General features: G+C 31.3%; 1 pseudogene; it reads left to right on the forward strand.

Moving 5' to 3' along the window:
* The first annotated feature begins 18110 nt into the window (after positions 1–18110).
* LOC114717841 (benzyl alcohol O-benzoyltransferase-like) lies at positions 18111–20848 on the forward strand (annotated as a pseudogene).
* Positions 20849–21650: the final 802 nt, after the last annotated feature.

Below are 21650 nucleotides of genomic sequence, written 5' to 3' on the forward strand. Positions count from 1 at the left end.
GGTCCTCCTACTCCTCCAAGCCCTACACCTCTCCCTCCACATCACTCTCAAATCTGCCTTCATCCCCCACCAAGTTGAGATTGAAATGCTCATCGATCTCATAATCTTCCACGCTAATCATGGGCCCCACATCCTCCTCTGTTAGCTCCTCGGACGGCTCAGGCTGCGCAGGATGCAGGGGGCTCTTGTAGGCCTAATGGGATCTTTACCGTGTCGACAAGTCATGCTACTTAAACCACAAATAATTAATTAAACAATACAAAATACAAAATTGTTTAAACATGACATTAATAAATTCTAAACATTTTACAATTACATTTAAAACCATAAATAAAAATTTAAAAATAGAAACCAACTTCAAGTTTTTGAAATTAAATAAAATACTGCAAAATGTAATTAAAATAATATCACTCCTAATATCTAATAAAATTAATTACTAAATAAAAATATTTTATCATTAAACAATTACAAATAACATGAAACTAAAAAAATTGAAGGCAATAAGATATATAATCGTCACAACCAACTAATTCAACAATCTAAATCACATATAACTAATTAAACAAAATATAAAATACAAAACTATTTAAATATGAATTTAATAAATTCTAAACATTTTATAATTATCTTCCAAATCATAATTAATAATTAAAAAACCAGTGAATTATAGTTTCTCGGATTAAATAAAATACAAAAAATTGTAATTAAAATAATATCACTCCTAATGTCATTTAAATTAATTACTAAATAAATATATTTTATTATTAAATAATTATAACTAACATGCAAACTACAAAAATTTAAAACAATACTAGATATAATCATGAAGTCAAACAATATCAATGTCAATCAAATAAGCAAACTAAAATAAATATTAAATTAATACAACACTAATTAAATATTTAAATGCTGTAACTATTAAACAAATTAACTAATAAATGAACATATATTCGCACCTAGGTAGCTGGAATTGGATCTGGAGCTATAATGAAATTTAGGAAAAATTTCAGCAGAACCTCCCTACACACACACGCCAAAAGTGAAACAAGGGAGAGTGCTTATATAGACGCCGAAATTTTGTAGCGATTTTTACAAATGTTGATATTTGTAGCAGTTTGCTGACAAATCGCTACAAAATTTAACACGTGTCGTGTCTGCGTTGAATAACTCAACACTTTATTCCGGTTGATTAGAAAACCACTATAAATTGCCAAAAAATTTGTAGCGGTTAACCTACAACCACTACAAATTTTTAAACCGCAACCACTACAAATATAAAATGGTTCATCTTCTGCCTATTGAACAACCACTATAAAGAAACCACTACAAACAATTTGTTACAGTTATTATTACCGAACTGCAACTAATAAACCACTACAATTGTGGCATCAATCTTCCGCCATGTGGTGAGAAGCTAGCACCAAATTTGTAGCGGTTATTTGAGCGGAAAACCGCTACAATGTGTGACACAAAGTGAAAGTTGGCTAAACCGATACAAATTTGTGGCAATTTTGTGTAAAACTACACCAATATCTTTGTTTTGTAGCGGTTTAGGGTAACCGCAACAAAAAACTACTACAATTTTTTGTTTTTTTTTTGTAGTAAAGCCACCTACTTTGATCACATGAGCTTGGATACAAGGTTAGTAGGAGATTCTATCTTGTTTATTGCTTTGATTTATTGGATTGGATGGTTGGAAAAATGTTGTTCCCTTAAGGGGAGGTGCTGGCTGAATTGTGTTAGAGTTTGGAGAGGAAGATTTTGATGTTAAACCTAGTTGAAACACATTGGTTATAGCTTGTTTCAAGTGGTATTGTGTTGAAATTTAAAAGATTGTATGATATGGTTGTTAGGTGTACTGTTTGACCGACTCTGATTCTTTACCCTAGGATGTGATTTTGTGAGTTTTAATGCTTCCATTGGGTTTAAAATGGAAAATGGTATAGGGTAAACCTAAAGAACAAGCTTTGGAAGCATTGGAATTAAAGTTAGAACTTTAGGGTTTTTATGTCACCCTATTTAGCTAGACCTATTTGGGAAGCAAGGAGTTTTATTTTCATGAATCCAAGCTCATATTTGGATTTTACATGAGTAATAATATAGGATTGACCTAAGAGGATAATTTTTAGGTTAAAGGAAACAAAGCTCCAAAATTCAAAGAATTAAGGGTCAATGGTTACTTAAGTTTTCATTAAGTCTTGTGTGGTTTAAGTTGTAATGTGGTTGCCCCTTTTGTAATGTGATATTTAGAATTTGATATTTGTGAAGGGAAAAAGCAAGAACCAAGACCAAGGAAGCAATTAGATCAAGGTAGCAAGATTTAATTAACTTTAATGTTGATATTGCATTGATTGTTGATGCATGGATGATTGCTATTATGCGGTTGAGATGAATGTTTATGTGGCTACTCCTTACATTGAATGCCTTGGCTATTGCATGTTAGACATTGCCTATTTATGAGGAAGAATTAGTTCCCTAATAATAGCAAATGTTGAAATTCTTGATGATAGTGCATGTGTGATGTTATGGTTGATTTTACCTTGCTATTAGGATTTTAATGAAATCTCATTCCTTCCAAATGCAATTATTTTTTTTAGGCGCTGAACCATCCAGGAAGAAGAAGAAAATCATGAAAGAATGAAGTATATTTATGAAACCCCTTGACTTTTGATAATGTATATAAATGTATGCATGGATGTTGTAACCCTTTTGAACTGTTATCTTGGAGTTGTAATTTGACTATGTTTTTGGACGTATTAAATCATGAAATTTGGTATGATTATAGTTCATGTCGTAAAGTTCAAATCAATAGGTAGAACATTCAATTTGGATGCATGTGCGATTTATGGTGGTTTCTCAAAGTTAGGGTTTGAAATTTGAAAAAAGTTTCTGACCAATGGAACAATAGTAACTTTCGTACAAATCTGGCACCATTTCACACTGAATTGGTCCTTAAAATTATATTTTTTCTTGAAAGAGAATTCAAAGAGCTTTCAGTAAAACTTGGAACTACTCTGTTTTGATTTTTCTAGAATTAATTATGAATTTTCAAAGTTGGATAAAAATTCTAAAATTACCAAATAAACAGTGAATCCATAAGTAACGTCCTAGATACGTTTTTCTTGAGGTTAAGGCCATCCAAAGTAGTTTGAATTGATATAAAATGAACTCTAAGCTATTATAGAAGTAAGGTGTAACATTTGGTATGAGACAAAAGCGCTAAAAATTTTTCCTGGTCATATCAATATGGTCATGAAATTTCAATTTATTTATCTTTTATTTTACATCTAATGGATACCTAAACTAATATTTTCTTTTAATCTTTTTGGGATCAGGTCTTGTATTAGGAAGTCTTTTTTACAAATGAAGACAAATTCCCCAACATATTTACTTCATATACCATAAAATCACTTTTAAAACTATAGGTTGATTTCTATCCAAAGACCCCATTAATCAAATATAAGTATATTAATTTTATCAGACTAAATATTTTTCTTTTCGGTGAAAGGACAAAATGATAATACTAAGTGAACAAATTATAACAAACTACGAAAATGCCAATGGCTTTGTAGCCTAGTGAAATGTAAGTTCTTTTTGTAAGTGAGAGGTCACAAGTTTGACCCTGCTTGTAAGATCAGGCCGTTAGTGCATGCCCCTTTAATTTTTTTTTTTTAAAAAAAACATAGAGAATACAAATGTGGAGTAAGTAGATAATTCAATAATACTAACAGAAAAAAGAAGGCTGTGAGATTTTGACTGTGAGATTCATCTTATAGAAATAGAAATACTCATCCAAATTTAGATAATTTTAATAGTTCATATTTAATTTAATTTTTTCTATGTTTTGAGTAATTTTTATTTTAATAGATCTACACAATTCAAAATGAAGATTATTTTATAAATGAAACTTCTTAAAAAATATATTTATGGGTGAAAAAATTATTGATTAAAAAATTTTAAATTTTAAATATTTAGATTAAATTTTGGATGATCCAAATTTCATCACGCTATTTCATCACACTAAATGAGAAAGTCATAGGAAATGATAAGACTAACAATTTTAATATTCTCTTTCAAACATGTATCAAATTGGTATCAATCCATTACGCATACTATTTGCAAACTATGAAATATATTTGTCTTACTCTGGCTTTTTTTCTTTTTTTGCCATCTGTTTTAATCTTATCTCTATCTGTCTCGCCCAGTACATAAGATATAAACTCTAGTTGTAGTTTTGTCATTCAAAAAAAGTGGTTGGGGACACAAAGTCTATCTTAATAATCTTTACGTCTTTTAAAAAAGAATAGTTTCAGCCATTGACCAAATAATGATTCCTTTTAGGGACTGACCAAAAATGAGAAAAAAACAGAAGAAGAAGAGAGATCACAACTCATCCTATTTAATTCTAAGTATAATTATTAGAAGAGAGAGCTAGCCTTACACTTTTAAAATCCATGTTGTGAACTATTCTAAATTTTTCTAATATAATTATCTTATATGCGACACTGCTAAATAAGATAATTTGAGTGCGATCGAATTTAATTAACTTTCCAGGCGTAACTTTTTATTTTTTATTCATTATTGATAAAGTAATATTGATTGATAGAATAATAATAAGATGCTCCTTTGATTTTTACTATAAGAGCTACTTAACTAATTTGGATATATTTCAGCCCAAAAAAAAATTAAGGAAAAATCCAAAAAAATTAACTGTTGAATTTCAAAATTCTAAATCAATATTGGTTACTCAACTTTTAAAGAAAATGACTATACTCAAAAAGCAAATAACAACACATTTTTGTAGTAATTCCTAATTTGTTATTTTGAAATTCAATAGTCATTTTTTTGGGATTTTCCCAAAAACTAATTTAGATATATTAAGAAGGATGATACTTACATCAATTTCTTTATATCTATTATATCAAGTTTTTTAATTATACATGACCATGTGTCTTATTTTGAAATATTAACTTTTAATAGCATTTAACTATAAATTCACACGAAACAAAAAAAAAAAGACACATGTCCACATGTAATTGGAAGACTGGATATAAGAAACTTGACCTCAATTGTTTTCTCTTAATAAATCTAAATTAATTCATTTAATTTTAAGAAGTATAACATGATGATCTTCCTAAAATACCTCAATCTAATATTAAATTATATATTAGTTTTTAAGTTAGATAAATCAGTTTGATGAATAATACTAGATTAAAATATTACTTTAGATTCAAAATTAATTCCATATCTAATTTTTTAGATTTAGAACTGGAGGAATACTAGTTTAAGTCACATAAAATTTTATTAGCCAGTTTCTTCACAAGTTGACGGTATGTTGCCGCCATTGTCTTTGTCAAAGCCTACTCTCTGTTTTTGGAAATTTTTATGGTTTGACTATTTTGCCTCTTATTCATTTTTTACTCTAGCTTATCCTGAATTGTGATGAGACTACTGACCCCTCACAAATTGTATTTTGTTCTACTTTTCAAAAGGAATATTGTTTTTCTATTATTCTACCATGTTTATTGTGTTTATGATTTAATAATTATTAATTATTAATGTCATATCATGAATTACTAGTAAATTAAAATTTCATTTTCCAATTTTTTAAATATTCCAACATATATGTTTTTGTAAAAGAAACTATATATATACTAAACTAATTTTAATATATTTCACTTCTTAAGAAAAATATATTTATTCATTGTTGGCAAAAAAAATATTTACTTACATGTTTCATAAAATTAAATATAGGTTGATTATGAATGAATTTATTGTATAGTATTTTCAAGTAATGTAATTATATATTTAATAATTATTTTATGAATAAAATATACATTAATTACGAATTTTATTTTTTTTCCTAACGTATTTGACGGTGTATATCTATATATTGATGGATATGAATTTTATCAAACTGAGGTTGACTGTTATGCACGAAAATGAGTGTTATCAAATTAAGTTTACGCTCCATTTCAATCTTAAACAATGATGTTTAAAATTTCCAAACCTCAAAAGGCTCGATATATAATAAATATTGAGCCAAATTGATTAGATATTTTATTAATTAATTAAAATTCTTTGATTATTTATTATACTTTAAGCAGGTGGAATAAGTTTCAGAACATGAAAAAAATATTAAAGATTCATATTTCGGTGGCTATTAAATTATTTGCAGTATATTATCACTTGTTGCGCAAGTACTTTTGTAAGATTTATATAGGAAAAATAAAAAATGTGGATCTTGACAAAATAGTGCAACATCCCTGTCAATTTCATTGATTAAACTATGAGACTTAACAATAAATTTCTTTAAACTCTCGTAATTAGGCAGATAATTTTTTTACTAATGTTTTTTTCATTACTTATATGTACATTATATATTAAAGTTTTAGGGAGTATACATGTACCTCAAAGCGGGAAGAGTTATATGCACAGAAACATATAATTAAGAGGGTATATAATTAATGATTGAGATTTTTCCATAAAGAGTTGAAAGTTTAAAGGGTATCTTATTTTATTAAGTTTAAAATGTTAAAAGATTATTTGAAGTTCAAAAGTCAAGAGAGTTTCGTGAAGTTTAGCCTAAACATAATTAAAAAAAATTAAAGTATAAGATCATAAAGTGAAGGCTTGAGTTTCCAAGTTCACTTCAATTTATAGTTGACCGGTCTTAAATGTAGAGGCAGTTATTAGGGAGTTGATTTTTACTTCTAAATATAAGATATGAATCCATTTTATTTCTTATATTTATCAAAATTTTCAAACTAATTTGATTATATTAGGAAAATTAAATAAGTTAGTTAATTATAATAAATATGACATATCTTTTATAAAATACCATAATCATTTTTGTAATTTGAGAAAAAATTTGATAAATACAGAAAATATGTATTATATTTAGAATCAAGATTAACTTCACAATCAGATCATATAATAAGGACCAGATTGAAGAGTATAATTTAATATTACATAGGAGTATTTTAGGCAGATCATGTCACATTTCTTAAAATTAAATAATTTATTTAGGTTTTTTTAATTCATTCAAATTAGATAAAGGATTAAGTTGCAATTTTGACCTTAATTTTATTTTTAAAGTACAATTTATCCCTGATCTTTTAGTAGCGCAATTTTGCCCATAATCTTATTTTTCAAATACAATTTTGCCCCTTATCTTTTTTTTTTAGGTGCAATTTTTTCCCTCATCTTTAGGTTCAGTTTTGCCTCTCAGGGTCAAAATTGCACCCAAAAAACAAGATTAAGATCAAAATTGCACTACTAAAAAGATGAAGAACAAAATTGTACCTGAAAAATAAGATCAGGGTTAAAATTGCATCTTAACCCTTAGTTAAATAGCTCTTATATTAGTAGAAGAAGTATCTTTTTGTCCCAAATTTTCTAACGGCTCTTTGAATCTATAGGTGACGCGCCTGAAATGCAACAGTTTTATTTTCGCTCTACGCTTGAATCACACCATGAGTGATGCTTCTGGTCTCGTTAAATTTATGAGCACGTTAGAAGAAATCGGTCGCGGAGCGCGTCAACCTTTGACTCTCCCAATCTGGCGTAGGGAGCTTCTAAACACAAGAGATCCACCACGGGTAACATGCATGCATGGTGAATACGAAGAAGTCTCTAATAGCAAAGAAATTTAAACTATCATCCCCTTCAACATGGTTCAACGTTCTTTCTTCTTTGGACCTATTGAACTTGCTCTGATTGGCACTCAAACCCTTACCATCTTCATCAATCTTCTTCTAATTTTGAAATCATCACTGCTTTCTTATGGCGGTGTCGTACCATGCCTCTGCAACTTAATGATAACGATAAAGTTCGTATATTATGTGCTGTGAATGCTCGTGCCAAATTCAACCCTCCCCTGCCGGACGGTTATTATGGCAACATTGTCAGCTTTCCGATGGCCGTGACCACCGCCGAGAAAAACTACGAAGAAACCCATTGGTATATGCTTTAGAGTTAGTGATCTGAGGAAACTGAAAGGTGAAGTGAGTGAGGAGTACATGCACTCTTTGGCAGATTTCATGGCAATTAAGGGATGGCCTCCTTTTAAGGAGATAAGGTCAATACGTCCGACGTGACACGAGCCGGATTCCGCGATGTTGACTTTGGATGGGGGAAGGCGGTGTATGCACTACAAAAAAAACAGACTTTAGGCGATGACTTTCGACGGCGACACCAAGAAGTTGCCGCTGAAACTAAGACTTTCAGTGACGACGAAAATGTCACCGCTGAAAGTTCGCTATTGAAACCAAGACTTTCAGCGGCGACACTTTTGTTGCCGTTGAAAGTGGACCTTCAGCGGTGACTTTTTTTGTCGCCGCCGAAAGTGGACTTTTAGCGGCGACTTTTTTAGTTGCCGTTGAAAGTTTGCTATTGAAACCAAGACTTTCAGCGGCGACACCTTCAACGGCGACCTTTTTTGTCGCCGCCGAAAGTGGACTTTCAAATTGTCGCCGCTCAAAGTATAATATAATAATATATATTTTATTTTACTATAATAAACAAATTCAATCTGGCTCAGCGGCAAGAAGATTGGACACGAAAGGAGGTGGTCACGAGTTCGAACCTGAAAGAAGACACATTTAAGGTGAAAATATTTGGACGATGACGTGGCGAGGAGGAGGAGTGATGTGGCAATGACGTGGAGTGGCTAGTGATGATGTGGCGCGGTCGGCGGTGTGATGATGTGGCCGCCAATGGCGATGACGTGGCAGTCGGCGGTGATGACGTGGCATTGGTAAAGCCAATTTTGTTAGGCATTACTTTCAGCGGCGACAAAAAAGTCACCGCAGAAAACACTTTCGGCGGCAACATTTGTCGCCACCGAAACTTCTAAAGTTGCCGCTGAAGTATCTTTGAGCGGCGACCTTTTTAGCCGCCACTAAAAGTTTTCAGCCATGGCAGCTACGGGCAACGACTTTTGTCGCTGCAAAAAAATTTCAGTGGCGACTTTTATACTTTCAACGGCGACTTTTGTCGCCGCTGAAAGTCAATTTTTTGTAGTGACGGTGGTCCGGCATGTGCAGCAAAAGTGGCGAGTTTTTATATACCTTATAAGAATGCTCAAGGACAAGATGGTTTAGTAATACCTTTATGTTTACCTGGTGAAGCAATGGAGAGATTTGTGAAGGAATTAGATGAAATGCTTAAAACAAAATTGATCACTTCTTCCTTATAAGTGGATTTTCTATGATATACGTATGTGTGTGTGTGGATGTAAGACAGTTCTAAAAGTTGAGTCGTGTGAAACTATGAAAAATTTAACTATGTCCATTGGGGAATGAGTGTTACTTTCGTTTAGTATTTGTAATTTCTTCAATAGTCATTTCGGGTGGGTCCAAATGAACTGACTACTCTGTCGGAAACTTTTTATTTTTGTTTTAAATTTGTTTGATTATCCCAGCATCGTAGTCTTTATCCCATTACCCCCACTATCCCATTTATGAGTATTGTTGCATGATTTTCGGTGATGCCGTATCAGAATAGTTTTGTATTTTTCCATGTTGTGATTTATTCCTAACTATCACAAAGGGATTTATTAGCATCAAGTTATTGATTGAGATGGTAAGCAGTCTCGTCCAATAAAAAAGAGAATACAAGTTTAAATTTCAGAAAGCACACTTGTTGAAAAGGTTTTAATCTAAACGCTTTTGGCTTAACAAAAGTTATAATTTTAAATCTAAAGTGACTTAAGAATATTCTGAGCTACAAAAAAAAGAGGCTTACTATTTTTATTATGTAATTTGTCATGTAATTTTCCTATTTAGAGGTTTGATTCAATGAATAAAGAGCATCAATTCATTCTCCTACTTTCTCTCTATTTAATTGAATTAAGAGAAATAATCAAAAGTCCTCCTTGAGTGGCCAAACGTGTGAAAAACCAGTTGAGAAAAAGAGAAACCAATTAACTAAACAAGCTTGAAATTTTAATTTTGATTAGATTGCCAACGCACATGACAAAGGATAAGGCTCGACAAATATATCTTAATAAATTCGATATTCAAATTTCGAATTTCGAATTTTAATTTTGGTTAGATTGTTCTGTTCTGAATTTCTGTCAGTTCTTATAAATATATAATATAGTCATTTCGGGTGTGGTCTAAATGAAACTTGAGATACCGTTGGAAATTTATTTGTTTTATTTTATATTTGTTTGATTATATCCCATCATATACGATCCAGCCATTATCCCATAATTAAGCATTGTTGCATGAGTTCTGTACTGTCATATCAGAGTAGTTTTTGCATTTTTCCATGTTGTCACCTGTGAAGCGTGCCTAACTTTAGGAAGGGGGTTATTATTTTTTGTTTTAATCTGTCATGTGATTGCTTATTTGAAGGCTTGATTAATTAGTGAAAAAAGAGCATCGAGTCATTCTCTACTTTTTTTATTTTATTAATTCACCCAGAAGATAGCATAATGAAAGAGAAAACCAAGAGTGCTTTTTGATAGACCCGCGGTGAAAAATAGGGTAAGCAAGAAGTGAAACCAAGAGCAAGTACTAAGGTTAGTGGCATGTCACCTACATATTATAAGTATAAAAAAATCACGAGTTTAATCGCACTTGTAACACATCATTGTTAGTATCTATCTCTTAAAACAAAAAAGAGTCAATCAATTAGTCTTTATTTTACTACTCCCTCTTGTTCAAAATACTACCTCCGGTTCTAACTATAAGACCTAGCTGACTAATTTAAAAAAAATTAGGAATTTAGTTAATGGAAAAAAAAACTATCACCTTTTTTCCAAAAAATACCCTTATGCAATTTTAAAAAAAAGCTCTACACAATAGCTTATCACTCGCACCATTCTTCAACTGTACCAAACCTCAACTAACAGCACCTAATCAGATCGATCTCTCTAGTTAAAATTTAACAATTTGAGTTATTTATTTGTTTTAATAATTTAAAATTTTATTCATGTATTTATAAAATATTTAAAACTAACCCAGTCAAATTTTAATTCAATAGTTGAAATGAGAAGCGGAGAGAGAGAAGTAGAGTTTCTCTATATGTAATAGTATCTCTTTGAATTATTGTGGTAGTATTTAATTATAGTTAATGGGAATATAAGTAAGGGTAGTTTGGAAAATAAATAAATAAATACAGAAGACAAAATGGATTGAGGTCTTATATTATGATCAAATTAAGAGAAAAATTGGCTCTTATAATGATATTTTTCACTGTTATCCCTTGTTCGTTGTTACAAGTAGAGGAGAGAATTTAAATGTTTGTAGAAATGAGAGAATTTTCTAACTTCATAATTCTTTAATAAATGTAAAATAGGTAATTTTATCAATTTAAAACACATTTAATGACTCAATTAATTTTTCTCAGTTTGTGAGAAAGTTTAACTAACATTTTATATTATGAATACTATTAACCAAGGGTTTTTCACCAATTTCAATGCCTAAGTTGAATATAGGGAAAATCCCAGAAAAAGTCCTTAGAATATACCAAATCCCAGATTGGGTCCTTAAATTTCAAAAATGACAGAATGGGTCATTGACCCAATCTGTCATTTGTGAAATTCAGGCGAATTGACATGTTTGCCCCTGACCAAAAGTGAGTAGTTATTCTCTAAACAAATCTAGGTAACGCTTATATTGTTCTAGTGATTACAAGATTCGTTGTAGTTAATAATAAGGTACCTGACAATAATAAGATACCTGACTATGAAAAAATGAGTAGTTATTCTCTACACAAATCTAGGAAATGCTTACATTGTTCTAGTGATTACAGAATTAGTTGTAGTTAATAACAAGACACTTGACTATGAAAAAGTGAGTAATTATTCGCTACATGAATCTAGGTAACACCTAAACTCTTATAGTGATTCCTTGAATTATTGTAGTGAATAAATAAATGAGGGCAAAATTGTCAATTCGCCTGAATTTCACAAATGACAGATTGGGTCAATGACCCATTCTATCATTTTCGAAATTTAAGGACCCAATCTGGCATTTTCCATATTCCAAAGACTTTTTGGGATTTTCCCTTGAATAATTATATATTGTTAGATTTTTGGGCTTGGATCCGCCCTTGATGGGCCGGATTATTTGACCCGGTATAAAGAGAATATATCAGTCAAATATCCAAGCGATATCATGATATGTTTGACTTGGTCAAACATTCTGAATCATATCCAATCGGTTACGATATAAATCTAATTAATTTATATTAAATTAATTAATTTATATTGTATAGATTAAATATATATTAAGTATATATATTTAGAATTAATTAAGATTGATTCTGGATTTGAATTCAAAATATCATGATATTATGAGATAAGGATATATTATATCTTATCTCAGATTTTATCTGATGGGCTCAGTGGATATTTTTATGCTACCCAAAATATCCCTGACAAAAAGCTATAAATAGAGGCTTCCCCCCATCAGTTCAAATCACTCCAGTAGTAGAGCTTTCTACTATCTCTCTCTCTCTTAATTTTCGTCTTGCACAAGTGGTGCTCTGCTGTGCACTTAAAAGCTCAGACTTTTATAGTCTAGCTTAAGCGTGAGCTAAGGAGATCCGACCGACCCGACCCGAGATCCGACCCGGTATGTTCGATCCATTCTCCAATTTTTCTAACATATATATATATATATATATATATCTATTTGCAGGACATGCAATGTTAAAACGACATATATACCATGATGGGTGAGATTAAACAGGAAGAAGGACTAACTGAAGAAAGTAGTGGATAGCACCAAGATTCTTATTATTTTCATGAGAATTAAACTGGTGAACATCTCACGAGATGGTTAGAATGCACGAGTTTCTATATGAGTGGTTTTTATATTAGTTCTATGTGGTTTCCTGGATTGTTGTTTAATTTTGACGTTGAATTTATCAAAGACGTTCCATTATGTAGGTAAAAGAGAGCAGAAGGGTTGATAAACGTAGATACAGCTGCAAATCTTTCTTTTTAGAGATATAAAATGAGCAAATGACATATCTTCTAATCTAGGGCATTCATGCACTAATTTTGCAAAATGCCAAAATCCAAAATTTTGTATTTGATTTGTTTCAGATTTAGTTCACATTCTGCATGACCAAGTCTATAACATCCTAATCTCTTTGCAGATCAGAGAAGATACACAGAAGGGGGTATACGTGGAAAAACTTTCTGAACATAGTGTGGGAACTATCGGTGATGTTTCTCAAGCTTTTGTTACAGGTGGGGTTTGTTCAAACGTGTACAATTACAAACCATCTTAGCGCCAAACGTGGCTTAATTTTAACACAAGCCTGATTGAAAATTGATCCAATATTTAGGAGGGTTTATAATATATTGGACTTATTAGAAATAAACTGGCTGACAAATAAGCTAGGAGGAGGAGCTTATTCAAGTCAGAGAAGAGCTTATTCGGGGACCAACATGGGTGTGTCAAAGAATTTATTGGGAGCAGCTTCTCTCTCCTTTTCTTTTTCCTCCGCTGCCATCCGCCGCTTCTCTCTCTCTTCCCCCCCCCCCTCCCCCGGTTTTCAGCCTCCAATATCCAATGGCTTGCTGACACGCTAAACCTCTCCCCCTTTCTTGTTCTTAACACAAGTCTTTCATCAATGTCACGGGACAAAAGACAAACTTGAAAAATAGTAGTATTTCTATTATTTTTGTACAATTGATTTATTTTAATTCACTCATTAAATTTCACTTATTTATATTAAATTAATTTAAATTCATTATGTTATGTACATTCAATTTTAATCATAATTCACTTTATATTTAAAAATTTTTTATTATTTCTCTAAAGTTTTAAAATTGAATTCAATCATTAAATTTTACTTTTTCATATTAAATTAATTTGAATTCAGTGTATTATGTTTAAATCATTTTTTTAATCATCTTTTATTATTTATTAAAACTCATACCCATTTTGGTAATTTTATAAACAAATTTACCTTTTACTCAATCATAATCTAAACAATTTTTTTACCAATCTTACTTTTACAAACTAACTTTTTAAACTTCAATCCAAATACAATTCAGGTTATCCGATTTAACTTTTACCCAATCTTATTTTCTAAAAATCAGATTGAAAATAAGCTACCTTTTTCACCGCCAATCCAAACGGACTCTTAATTAAAATCATAGGCTGGTGCCTGACCATGTATGGCATGCTCTCATCATCCTAAATATTATCCCCAGTCTTTAATATAAGACATAGTTAGTTGACTAAACGAGTATATGAGCATCTACTCTTCTATTAGGTTAAACCAGATGAATGTGAAACTTTTTTCTGGATCTCCTCTCTTTTTAAATTCATATGAAAATAGAGAACAAAAGCAGACCTTTTTGTAATAAGGTTAGTTGACTAATTTGAGAAAATGAAAGAAGTTAAAAATTACGCGGTTATGGTTGTGACGACTGTTCTTTCAAAACCCATTTAAATTAAATCAAACAATTTTATTCAAAAGATTAACCATGATAGAAAAGAAGAAATCTTAAAATTTTAAAATCATTATCATGGTTAAAAGAAATAAACTTATATCACGAGCAACATTGATTATTAACTTAGGCCTTGGACTTCCAAAGTCCAGAAATATCATTAAACCATTAGCCTAATAAACCAAACTCATACCTTTAAATGTACTAACTGATAAATTATTTTAATATAAACTATGGAGTCCATTAGTCAAAAGTCAACACTTTAAAAGAGTGTCACATGCTGAGTCTTACAGGTCTCTAGCCTTCTAACGACCCTCTCATATCAGATAGTAGTAATTAAAAATATTAGTTTATAACATTAGAGTGGATAAGCTTTATGTAGCAATATATAATAAATAAGCACATAGAACAAAAGCATGGAGGCCATACAACCTATAACATCACGCTATACCTCCGGAGCCTTTCCTGATGGGCCACCACCTAAACTATCACCTAAAGATAATAGAAACCACGGGGTGAGACAAACACCTCAGTAACCAGCTTTCCAACTCATTATACATACTAACATGTGCTTGTGATGTGTCAAGTGAGACAATTAGTAAATCTCAAAAAATATAGATATATCAATAGATATATAAAAATATGTAGATTCAGATAATCTCAATCATCCAAATCCTCATTGCGGGGGCTAACACATAAGTCACGTAAGTCTATCCCTCACTATAGAGGATCAATCAGACATATAGGCCTATCCCACACTTTAGGAGACGAATAAGAAGTCACAAAGGTCTATCCCTCACTTTAGGGATGAAGGAAGCCAACCAATGTGCACTAGTGGCAGTCTTACCACGTGGGAGGATATGGCTCAATTCAAAATCCAAATAACAACCAATTATTCATAATATAATGAAAAATGTCTCACTATTTTCTCAATATAATTAATCCATAAGATATAAATCATATATTTTTCCAAACAGGTCATTCACAATTCCAAAACTCCCAGAAGACAACTTTCATAGCTCAAAAGGTATAACATATTTACTCGAGTTCCAAATAACACGTTATTATTCTAAAATAGCAAAATACTCACAAATAACATATTAGCACATATAACAAGTGAAAAGTGGTTACCTCTTGCCAAAGCAATAAAAAGGATTACCACAAGGTTAATCATTTGCTCAACCAATAATTAATCTACACAGTTAATAACAACATATTAATATAAGCTAATTAATTAATAATTGAGCTATATATTATTTAAATTTCTAATTAAATTAAATAAATTAAACTTTTATTTAAATTCCCACAACTTTCATAACCCAAAATTAAGTATTTTATAATTGACTTATAATTTTCTAACAAGCCAAATTATTTATTTACATCCTCCAAATTATTTACTTTAATAAAAAGAATTTTTTCAAAATTTCTAAATATCAAATTATTATATTCTAACTTCTAAAAAAAATATCATTTGAAATTTAAATCTCAAAACTAAACCATAAAAAATTCAATAATACTTCAAATATTTATAAATAAATAATCTAATCAAAATTTTAATAGTATAACTATCATATATATATATTTCATAAAAAATAAAATTTTTAGCTAAAATAATTATTTTAAAACCTTTATTCATCCAATAAATAAAACTAAACTGATTAAAATCTTAATAATATGTCAACCAACCCAAATAATTTACTTAACTTAAATTTAATTGGTAAAAATAAAATATAAATCATATATAACAGATTTTTCAACTAGAAAAATTAATTTAAGTACTAAAAACCAACAAATGGACAAATCTAAACCGATTAAAATTAATAACTCATTTATTTCTAAATTTCTATGGTCATCTTTTATCAAAACTCAATACTTATATCATATATAAGTCTAAAACAATTTTCTAATTAGTATAGTAATACTACTATTAAGAAGCGTAAAATATATAAGAAATATTCATGAAGAAAGTTTGATGAAAAGAAATAATTTTATATACCTAAATTATCTTCAAAACTTGTTCTCTCATTCACTGGTGTGCTCCTCTTTCTCTGTCATGCACTATTTCTCTCTTCCTCCTTCTCTCTCTTTCTTTCTGCATACACCTCATCTTCTTTGTCCCCTCTCTCTTTTATTCTTCACTTTTCCAACCACTCATCTCTCATTTTCTTCTTGCATTTAATCCTTCTCCCTCAAAGTCTCCCTTCTCATTTCCATGTCTCAGCTTTCCACCGAATTCCCCCTTTTTTTTAAATATATATTAAAATATTATTATTTTATTATAATAATAAAATATTATAATTTTTTTATTATATTTTTTTTGAAATTTTTTTACTAAATCCTAAAATAAATTTTAAGATATTACATATGGCATATGTTATATAATTTCTTTAAAATACTTATATATATCATTAGATTATATCACTGCAAAACACATGTGATTAGCGATAAAATTTGATGACAAAATTTTATTTAGTGATAGGATTAGCGATGGATTAGCGATGGATTAGCGATGGAATTGAATTAGTGACAAAATTTTTTCCGATACTAATTCTTCTGTTACTAATTGGATTAGTAATGGAATTTCAATTCTGTGGCTAATCCCCAGATAGATAAATAAGTGATTGGAGAAGACTATTCGGTGTTGTAGCAAAAGATGTGTCTTTGGTGGTACCAAGTTTGGGAATCTATTCCCAGCAATTTAATCAAGCTCTATTCTTGCCATCCAAATCCCAAAAAAAAAAAGGGATAAATAGGTGACCGGACTTTTTTTCCCCCAAAATACCTAGCTCTCCGGACTAGGCGCATTATTCACAATCAAATATATTCAACATAGCTAACAAGAATTGGTCCAATTAGTAAAAAGTCAGCTTATAACCCATAAGATTATCATTTCAAATTTCCCTGCGGATGTGAGGACATATTGATGGATGATCTGTAAGTATTTTGGTAAGTGTTCTTTGAACCTAAAGACATATCTTGATTCTGATGAGCCCCCAAGACCCATGAGTTTAATCTCATTTATAACTAAGAGGGTGAGAAAGAAGAGAGAAACCAAGGGACAAGTGTAAAGTGTCACCTTTTTAATTTATAAATAAAAATTCACGAGTTTTATCTCATTTATAACATAGTGTTGTTAGTGTCTACTTTTTAAAATAAAAAAACAATTCTTAATTCTTAATTCACTAATGGTTTTTGCACCAATATAATTTCAATGCTTAAATTGATTAAACAAGTTTGGACTTGAAGTTTAATTTTGGTTAGGTTGCCCACCCGCGTGATAAGGGATAAGGGGCTACAAATACTCTGTCTCAATATTCGAAGTTCAAATATATTTGAGAACTTAATAAATGTATTACTATAATAAGTGAATGATAAATTAATGTTTTGATGGTAAGGTGACGGCGAAATTTTGGGTGAGTAACCGCCATAAAAAAACTAACCTAGATCTAATAAATAAATAAATAAATAGCTATATTACTATAATGACCAGTTGAACCACGCAACCAAGTACCAACTATAAAATTAGACAATTTAATCTTTTTTTAAAAAAGTCATTTAATAATTTAAAAATTTACTCACATGAAGCTGCTATACTCTCCCTGGTCGTTATAAATGAACGCCCGGATGCTCTTTAGCAACCAACCAAATAAATCATCTCCTGAGCTTTAATTTATATATTCCATATATAATGACGCCGCCAGATCTTTCATTCACAGTGCGTCGGCGTCATCCAGAGCTGGTCAGTCCGGCGAAGGCGACGCCACGTGAGGTGAAGTTTTTGTCGGACATCGACGACCAAGGTATGCTTCTTCGATTCCAAATGCCGTTGATCCAGTTGTATCGTGGCAATCCTTCGATGAGAGGAAAAGATCCCGTTGAGGTTATCAGAAAAGCTTTAGCCGACACTTTGGTGTTCTACTATCCCTTCGCCGGCAGGCTCCGGGAAGGGCCTAACCGGAAGCTCATGGTGGACTGTAATGGCGACGGCGTCATTTTCATCGAGGCCGATGCCGATGTTACTCTAGAGGAATTTGGTGATCTTCATCCTCCTTTTCCGTGTTTTAGAAGAGCTTCTTACAATGTCCCAGGAACTTCAGATACTTAACACTCCACTTCTCCTTATTCAGGTATCTTCTCTTCTTCCTCTTCAATATTATCTCCAGTCCTAATTATAAGACCTTATTTATAATATACAAACGAGATCTTATAATTAGGATTGAAGATAGTAATAAAGATTACAGTTTGTGCGTGTTTATATTATGCAGATATATAGTAATAGTCTTCTAAGTTTTGATATTGCATGTATTTTATTTTCCATCGACTTGGGTCCGTGTAAAATCTTCTCAGATCAGAAGTACGATGATGTACTATAGATGCACACAAAATCCAAAAGATGTTCCTCTTCTAAGTAAAATGTCGCAAATTCAATGCTTATGCTCTCGGCCTATTAGTGTTCGATCTGACCTTTCAATTTAAAAAAAGAAAAGTGCACACAAAATTATTTTAATTCCTTTTAGCCGTTGACTAAAATGGGGTGGGGGGGACAAAAGAAGATCTGTGATCCAAATAAAACGGAGAGCTCAGGACACTAATTATTATAATTATTGGGGAAGAGCTTGCCTTACACTTTTAAAACTATTGCTTTAAAATTTAAACCCCAAAAAGCTCGATTATAAAGAGTCAAATTATCGATTGGGTCTTATTAATTAATTAAAATTCTTTGATTATATAATTTGCTTTAAGTGGGTTGAAGCATTTAGAGCATGAAACAAAAATTAAAGATCCATATTTCCATGGCTATATTAAGTTATTTTAAGTATATTATTACAACTTGCTGCGAAGTATTTATATAAGATCTAAATAGGAAAAAATAGAAAACACGTGGGCTTGACAAAAAAATGCAAGGTTCCCGTCATTGATTCCGAGATGCCTCTATTTTAATTAGGTTGAAATTATGAAAAAGAAGAATCACGGTATCAAAACCGAATCTGGGTTGACTAGTTAGATTAATAGGCTGTTGAACCAGTAGGGTCAGTTTGGTAAGAGTATGGCACAAGTGACTGAGCTGGATTTTATATTTTCTTTCTTTATTTTCATTAAGTTTGAAAATACATCATTTTAATTAAAAAAAAAAGAAAGCAACAAATATTCTATTGACTTGTGTTTTCAAATTTACAATATACTACCTCCGTTTCTTATTATAAGAGATTGCTTGACTTTTATTTTGGTCCTAAATATAAAATTCCAATCCACTTTATTTTTCATATTTATTTATTTATTTTGAAGTAGTCATTGTAATAGTTGCACATATTAAAAGTTCATCAAATGGTAATTCTAGCTAATATACATGAGTAACAAAAGTATTCTAGGAAAGACAACACCTATTTATAACAAATAACTATCTCAATTAATTTTCTTAATCTCTTCAAATTAGTCGACTAGGTTTTATATTAAGGACTGAAGATAGTATTTTGTCCCAAATAATTCAGAAATAAACATTTTACATGCTCTCCAAATCTATAGGTAACGCGCCTGGAATGTGGTGGTTTTATTTTCGCTTTGCGCTTGAATCACACCATGAGTGATGCTATTGGAATCGTTCAATTTATGAGCGCGTTAGGCGAAATCACTCGCGGTGCGCCTAAGCCTTTAACTCTGCCAGTCTGGCACAGGGAGCTTCTAAACGCAAGAGACCCACCACATGTAACTTGCAAGCATGGTGAATATGAATATGAAGAAGAAGCCCCAGATATCAAACAAACCATCGTTTCCTTAACCAACATGGTTCAACGTTCTTTCTTCTTGGGACCTAATGAAGTTGCTTCCATTAGCGATCAAATCCCTTATCATCTTCGTTATTCTTCTTCTAGTTTTGAAATCATCACTGCATTCTTATGGCGATGTCGTACAATTGCTCTGCAATTTGATGATGATGAGAAAGTTCGAATGGTATGTGCGGTGAATGCTCGTGCCAAGTTCAACCCTCCTTTGCCGGACGGTTACTATGGAAATGCCGTCGCCTTTCCGATGGCCGTGACCACCGCCGGGAAACTACGAAGGAATTTGTTGGGATATGCTTTAGAGTTGGTGAAGAAAATGAAAGGTGAAGTGAGTGAGGAGTATATGCACTCTTTGGCAGATTTCATGGCAACTAAAGGACGACGTTGTTTCAAGATCAAAGGGTTTTGCAATGTGTCAGACGTGAGGCGAGCTGGATTCAGTGACGTCGATTTTGGGTGGGGAAAGGCGGTGTATGGTGGTTCGGCAAAGGTAGACGAAGTAGGAATCATGTATCTACCTTATAAGAATGCTCAAGGACAAGAAGGTCTAATAATAATTTCATGTTTACCTAGTGACGCCATGGAGAGATTTGTGAAAGAGTGGGATAGAATACTCAAAACTAGATTGATCACTTCTTCCTTATAATAGGATTCTCTATACCTAGATTTAAGAGTTGAGTCGCGTAAAAACAATAAATACTACCCCCAGTCTTATTTATAAGACCTCGTTTGTAGATTATAAACAATATTTTATAATTAAAACCAGAAGTAGTATTTAACTATTTAGGTCCATATATAGTGACTAGTGAGGCATAAGTATCTCTTCAATTTATTATTGTAATTTGTTCAATCTTGCTTTTCGGTATGGTTCTTAATATGTTCAAATACTTTGTAAGGGGCATGCAATATATGTTTTGGAAGTTTGTAATATACCGCTATATATTGAAACAAAATTAATGGCCCATCCCACTGTTGAATTATGATTCTTTCTCTCGCTTCACTCCTATTACAACAAAGTTAGGGTTTTTTAAGGGACGACTCTTCAAACAAACACTAAAAGTTATGCAATCCAAAAATAATTTTTAGCGTGAATTACAAAATTTTGTCACTAGTGTTGAAAGGAAAGTCCCACCTTGTGTAAGACTGAGAGTCTTAATTAATATATACACTACCTCTGGTCCTTAAGAGTTGGATATTGAATTTGGTCATAAAGATAAGATTTCAATTCAGTTTGTTTTTTAAATTTATAATTTATAGTGCTTTCTATAGAATATCCCTACTAATTGTAAGGGGTTCTTATCAAGGGAAAGTCCCGCCTTGTTTAAGATTGAGAGGCTTAATTAGTATATACTACTACCTCCGGTGCTTCATAGTTGGAGATTGAATTTGGTCACATATATAATATCTCAATCTATTTTGTCTCTCAAATTTATAATTATAATTTATAA

Source organism: Neltuma alba, unplaced genomic scaffold, assembly GCF_004799145.2.
Source record: "Neltuma alba isolate B1F8T4 unplaced genomic scaffold, ASM479914v2 tig00011777_pilon, whole genome shotgun sequence".
Lineage (NCBI taxonomy): Eukaryota > Viridiplantae > Streptophyta > Magnoliopsida > Fabales > Fabaceae > Neltuma > Neltuma alba.